The sequence below is a fragment of the Theobroma cacao genome, chromosome 7 (genome assembly GCF_053813885.1).
Source record: "Theobroma cacao isolate CCN51 chromosome 7, ASM5381388v1, whole genome shotgun sequence".
In the NCBI taxonomy this organism is placed as follows: Eukaryota; Viridiplantae; Streptophyta; class Magnoliopsida; order Malvales; family Malvaceae; genus Theobroma; species Theobroma cacao.
In genome coordinates this window covers 33908761-33914819 of record NC_142645.1, presented here as the reverse complement: position 1 = coordinate 33914819, position 6059 = coordinate 33908761, and the positions used below count along the sequence as shown (strand labels likewise).

The window sequence follows — 6059 nt, the reverse complement described above, 5'->3', positions numbered from 1 at the left end:
TCGATTAACTTGAAGCAAAGGAGACAGACGAAATGGTTTTAATCGATTAAGGCCAACTTTAATCAATTAACTTGAAGCTTAGGAAGATAGACAGAAAGATTTTAATTGATTAAAATCCATTTTAATCGATTAAAAAAGGCCAACTGACTTGAATTCAAAAGCCACTACAAGACAAAATAATAGTCAAATTCATCTCAAACTAACTCTAAAGGCTAGATTTCACTCTTCAAATATAAAAGGGGTTCAAACAATCATAAATGCATGAAAAAACCATCCAAAAGCAAGATTGAGCTTAGAAGAGTCAAAAAGTTTTCTTTTCAAGTGTATTTCACTCTTATTCTTTTTAAAAGTGTTTGAGCTTACACTTGTTCATCTTAGATCAATTAGGTAATCAATTGTACTTCATCTTTTCTCTATCTTTAATTAAGTTAGACTATGTGAGGCACTTTAAATGGTAGATTAAGCTTAGGAAATCTTAGGGAATCTTGTAAAGGTTTAAAGCTTGAGTTAGAAGCTCACTTTGTAAAAGCTTAGTGGAAGTTGTTAATTCCACTATTTTAGTGAAATTGGGTTGAAATACTTGATTGGTAAGATCAAGGTTATGGATGTAGGTCAAGGGGACCAAACCATTATAAATATTATGTTTTGTCCACTTCTCTTAACCTTCGCTTTACTTGGTGTTCTTTAACCTTAACAAGTTTTCAAACTTTCCATTTCAAATCATTCAAAAGTTTTTTAAACTCAAGAACTACCTTCAAAATATTTTTTCAAGTGTTATTCAGCCCCCTCTAGTACTTTATTGGGACCAACAAAACAAGTATTGTCAAAATATTGATGTAAATTAATAAGATTTAACATAAAAAGTCAATTAAGTCAAAACAAATATAATTTTTGTGAAAATTAAATATTTAAATTTATGTTATTGAGCTAAAAGTTTTTAATGGTTTACAAATTTTAATTTATAATGAAATAATAATAAGGATAAAAATACATATAATGAAAATTCACAATTGAAAAACCTTGACGTAAACTTGTAAGAAATAACGTAAAAAATAATAAAAGTGGAAATAGCATTGTCAAAATATTGACGTAAATATATAAAATTTACCGTAACAAGTCAATTAAATATATTTTTTAGAAAATTAAACATTTAAATTGATATTGTTGAGCTAAAAGTATAACGTACAGTTTGCAAATTTTAATTTATAAATGAATAATAATAAGGATAAAAATAAATATAGTGAAAATTAGCAACTGAAAAACTTTGATGTAAACCTATAAGAATTAACGCAAAAAATTATAAAGGTAGAACAAACATTGTTAAAATATTGATGTAAATACGTGAGATTTAATATAACAAATCTATTAAGTCAAAATAAATATAAATTTTTTAAGTTAAAAATGTAAATGTATATTCTCGAATTAAAATATTTAACGACTTACAAATTTTAATTTATAAAGGAAACATAATAAAGATAAAAATAATTATAGTGAAAATTAACAATTGAAAAACCTTGACCTAAACTTATAAGAATTAACATAAAAAATTATAAAGGTAGAATAAGTAGTTTTAAAATATTGATGTAAATGTGTGAGATTTAATGTAACAAGTCATAATGATATGTTTAATTGAATTAAATTAGTTAGATATAATATTAATATTAAAAGGAATAATATTCTTATATTTTAAGGTAAAAAATAAAATAAAAATAAAAGTTAAATAACATTGAAAATAAAATAGATAAGTTTAAAAATTAATTATGTTGCTTACCTGTTAGTTTGTTAAACATGTTTTTTTTTTTTTTTTTTTTTAAATTTTATTAATTGACCCTATAGTAAGATTAGCCTTAGTGTAGAATTGACCTCTTTTCTTATGTGATTCATTTATCAAATGATGATAGGCATGAAGACTAGTTTTCCGTTTATTATAAGCTCTGCAACTTACATGTACAATTCCAAGACACAACCTTGACTAAATTCCCTCAAACTAAACCACTGAAACTATCCTTAATAAAAGAAGAAGTCTTTGCGGATACTCAGTTTAACTTGCAAAGTATTGTCCTCTGCAACCTCAATTTCATGGTTTTGTTCACAAAGGTTGCATCTATCCCAAGTATATGGGTTCAAGTCTCTATATATCAATACCTATGTATTAAAGTTGTCCTTGAAAGGGGGCAATTGGTTAAGTTCTTGTCAATTTCAATTTCAATGGAGGGCGGGGTCACGGTCTCTCATTTTGAAGGCAAATGTGGAACTTTAATACATCACCCAAAATATCAGGATGATACTAGGCAAATGTGGAACTTGAATGGTGGTTTCCATGACGTGTACAATGCAACACCTTATCCCATGTTGCACTGGGCTCTCACTTTCTACCGGTTCATGCTCTAATACCATTTATCCTACACCTTGAACTCAAAGCATAACACAATCATATTACTTTAAAGTCTCACAATAAATTATTTTAAACAAAATTCAAATTTGAAAATCAATCTAAAGTCTTTAAGCGAATACACTAAATAAAATGAAAAACAAGCAACATTGTTTACACTCCGTGTAAAGTCTTAAAACCATCATCATGTCACGATACTAATGTTCGATAACTAAATATTCTCTAATTGGATAAAAGGAGAACTCCCGAAGTTTGATTTCCTCCTTCCCACAAGTTTGGAACTTTTAGCACTTAATCATCTGTAGAATGTAAAATGAGTGAGCTGCTACATAGTGAGTGCATATCATATAAATCATTTAGAAACATTAACTTCATGAATTTTACAATATATTAGCTAAACTATGAAAGCATGCTACCAAAACACAATTAAAGAATCATTATATACATGTCAAAATAGGATAACCCCGCAAGTCATAAATCATCTAAAGTAGGTGCACATTTTGCAATATACTTATAATAGAACTCATAAATTTTCACTTGTAAAATTCATTAATTCATCTCTAGATACGATTAATATTATAATTTGTGACAAGAGCCATAACAACATCATTTTACTTAGTGAAAGATACTGTATTTTTTAGTTTGCTTGATTTATAGCTTCGATCTGTTAAACTATTTTTTTTTTTTTTTGTGAAAATTGGAATTTCATTGAAAACAGAGGGAACAGAGTTCACCATCTGAGTTGTTACAAGAGGGTTTTGGCCTGAAGAACTAAACCAGCACAGAATCCCCATACAGCCATCCCACCCCTAAATACAAAATCAGCACCCATCAACCATCAATTTTCAATATGAGCTGAATCTCCCTGTACAACACAAAATCCCCACTTCCTGTACACCACAATTTTCACGATCAGCCATCAATTTGCTTTGACCCAAAATCCCCACATAAATCAGACCCTGACCAAAGCATCAAACACCTAAAGCTTTGGGATTAGTTCTTTTTGACATCCTGCACAAACACGAAACATAATAACCCTTCCCTCGCAACAAAATATCCAGGACAAAAGATTCCCACCCCACACACCCAGGAACACATCAACACAACCAGGAACCCAATCAAAATATCACTCAGCCAAAGACGATTAATTCATGATTGGTGGAATTAAAGGCCTAATTAAATATCATTATTGATGCTTATGTATGCAGTTTTTTTAATGAGACATTTGTTTTTGATATTCAGTAAATTACTCACTATTTATTATGACTTAAAATATTTAAACTATTTTTTGTTTTAAAAAAAAAAGTGTGACTATTCTTTAGACATAGATAAGGAATCTAATTTTTAACATAGTTGTTCTAGTGAAATTTAAATTAAAAAAAAAGCAAATACAAAATAATAAATATTTAATTTTATTAGGAAAAATTAATTACTTTGACCTAAGAGCTTTCTCTAACTAAAGATCCTTTTTCATTTTTCCCCCTTTTTCATTTTCTTTTTGTTTTTTGTATTTAGCTATTAATTTAATAGTTGGCTTTTTTCCTAAAACAAAAGTTGGCCTTTTCCTAAAAAAACCTTAAGTTGCCTTGGTGGTTTTAGAATTATTTTTATTTAATTATTAATATTATCTTAGTTGATAATTTAAAATAGTCTGTTACTTTATTTTTGTCACATCAACAAAAAATAATGAAATAATTAAAATATTAACAAAATATTCCTTTTTCCGTTCAAATAATGGTAAAATAGCATGAGTCATACAGTTCGTTTAGAAAACACTTATATGTACCATCATTTAGATGGAATTTAACTTCTGTTTCAATCTTAGACATTGCTAGTTATGCTTTTGAAATAAGAAAAAAATCCAATTATTTACATAAGATTGATTCAAAAGGTATTGGCCATTGTCCTTATCTCATAGATTATTTTGAATTTGTTTAACTCGGACAATTATATATATGCCAACTCATATTTTGTTGAAAGAGTTTCCAAAAGCCTTGCATAAAAGAAATGTCTTCCATGTTATGACATTAAAGACTTAGCTACATCTCCAAGGAAAAGGTAGAAAGATAAATAAAGGATAACATCTTGTTTATTTTTATTTCTAATTACCCAGAGACGCATTAATTATTTTGGGGTAAGTTAACAAAGACAAAGAGAAAATGATACAATCGATGTTCTAATTTCTTGTAACTTAGTTATAGTTGCAGAAGTGGACCTTATAGTCATATTATCTGGAATTGTAGATATTTTGTGACATTTATTGATGATTTTTCCCACTAAGGTTTTCTATTCTTAATTAAAAAAGAAAAGTTTAAAGCTCGTGATTAATTCAAGATATTTAAGAATGAAGTGTAGAAAAAGTAGGGAAAAACCATTAAGATTGTCAAGTTTGATAAGGGTGATGAATATTATTGCAACATGACACAATAGGATAGCAAAAGGATCACTCTGCCAAATACTCAGAAAGTTGAAGAATAGTGCCCCAAACTTTTCTGCTTCTTCAGCGTTTTCTTGTTTTGGAAGCATCATCAGTAAAGCGGGAAAAGGAACAAAAGCATTAAAAAACTGGAATCAATGCCGCAAAAAGAAAAAAGTTAATTAGCTACATAACTAACCTCAAACCTCCTTTTAGAACTTGTATGCTTCTTGTGCTTGTTATCTCTCAGTTCACTTTCCTTCCTGGGAGCCATGGGCTTCTTTCCTTTTCTCTTCACACTGCAGTCGTCAAGTCAATGTTTTGTCTTATTCACATGTAGAAGAAGAAGAAGAAAACAGTTGTTCATGAATAAAGGACTTCACAAAAGAAAGAATTATATTTTACTATACCTTAAGGTTTCGTTGGTGGAGGATTGGCCGGTCTCAAAACACTTCTTCATGCTTGTGTTAACAGAGGGCCGGAGAAATTGTGAGAGAAGCGGAGGGCACTGAGGTTTTTTCTTCAGGTCTTCACTATGTTTTTGCTTTTTTGGGTGTTGGTGGTCGGCTCGTTAAAATCAAATCATTAATTTTAATATAAAATAACATTAATATCAAACTTTTTCCTTAGGGGAGATACTTACAAGCAAAATGATTTTTTTATTAATTTACTTAGTTTTTTTTTTAAAAAAAGTTAGCATTGTTAACTTTAAAAAGCGTGCAACTCTTTCTTACATATAGAATAGCTCTTAACGGCTTGCGCGATCCTTGAGAAGAGAACAAAGAATTTATTTTTTAGAACAATGAAGAATATAATAAGAGGGTAAAGTATTAGCTTCCAAAAAGTTTGAAGGGAGATACTTACAAGCAAAATGATTTTTTATTTAATTTATTTAATTTTTTAAAAAATTAATATTATTAACTTTACAAAACGTACGACTCTATCTTACCAATATGATACTTTAATGACTCGCGCGATCCATGCGAAGAGAATAAAGAATTTATTTTTTTAAACAATGGAAAATATAGTAAGAGGCCAAAGTACTAGCTTCCAAAAACTTTCCAAGGAGATACTTAATTACAAGCAAAATTTTTTTTATGAATTTATTTAATTTTTTAAAAAATAATATTATTAACTTTAAAAGCGTGCGACTCTTTCTTACATATAAGATATTGCTTAAAGACTCGCGCGATCCACATGAAGAGAACAAAGAATTTATCTTTTACAACAATGAAAAATATAGAAGAATAT

The 6059-nt window shown here is 28.6% G+C and overlaps 1 long non-coding RNA gene across 1 annotated transcript; it reads right to left on the bottom strand.

Moving 5' to 3' along the window:
* Positions 1-4874: 4874 nt before the first annotated feature.
* LOC148761821 (uncharacterized) lies at positions 4875-5367 on the bottom strand. Its single transcript, XR_016027516.1, has 3 exons — positions 5219-5367; positions 5008-5107; positions 4875-4902 (listed from the first exon to the last, which is right to left on the bottom strand). It is a non-coding gene; the product is annotated as an uncharacterized LOC148761821 (long non-coding RNA).
* Positions 5368-6059: the final 692 nt, after the last annotated feature.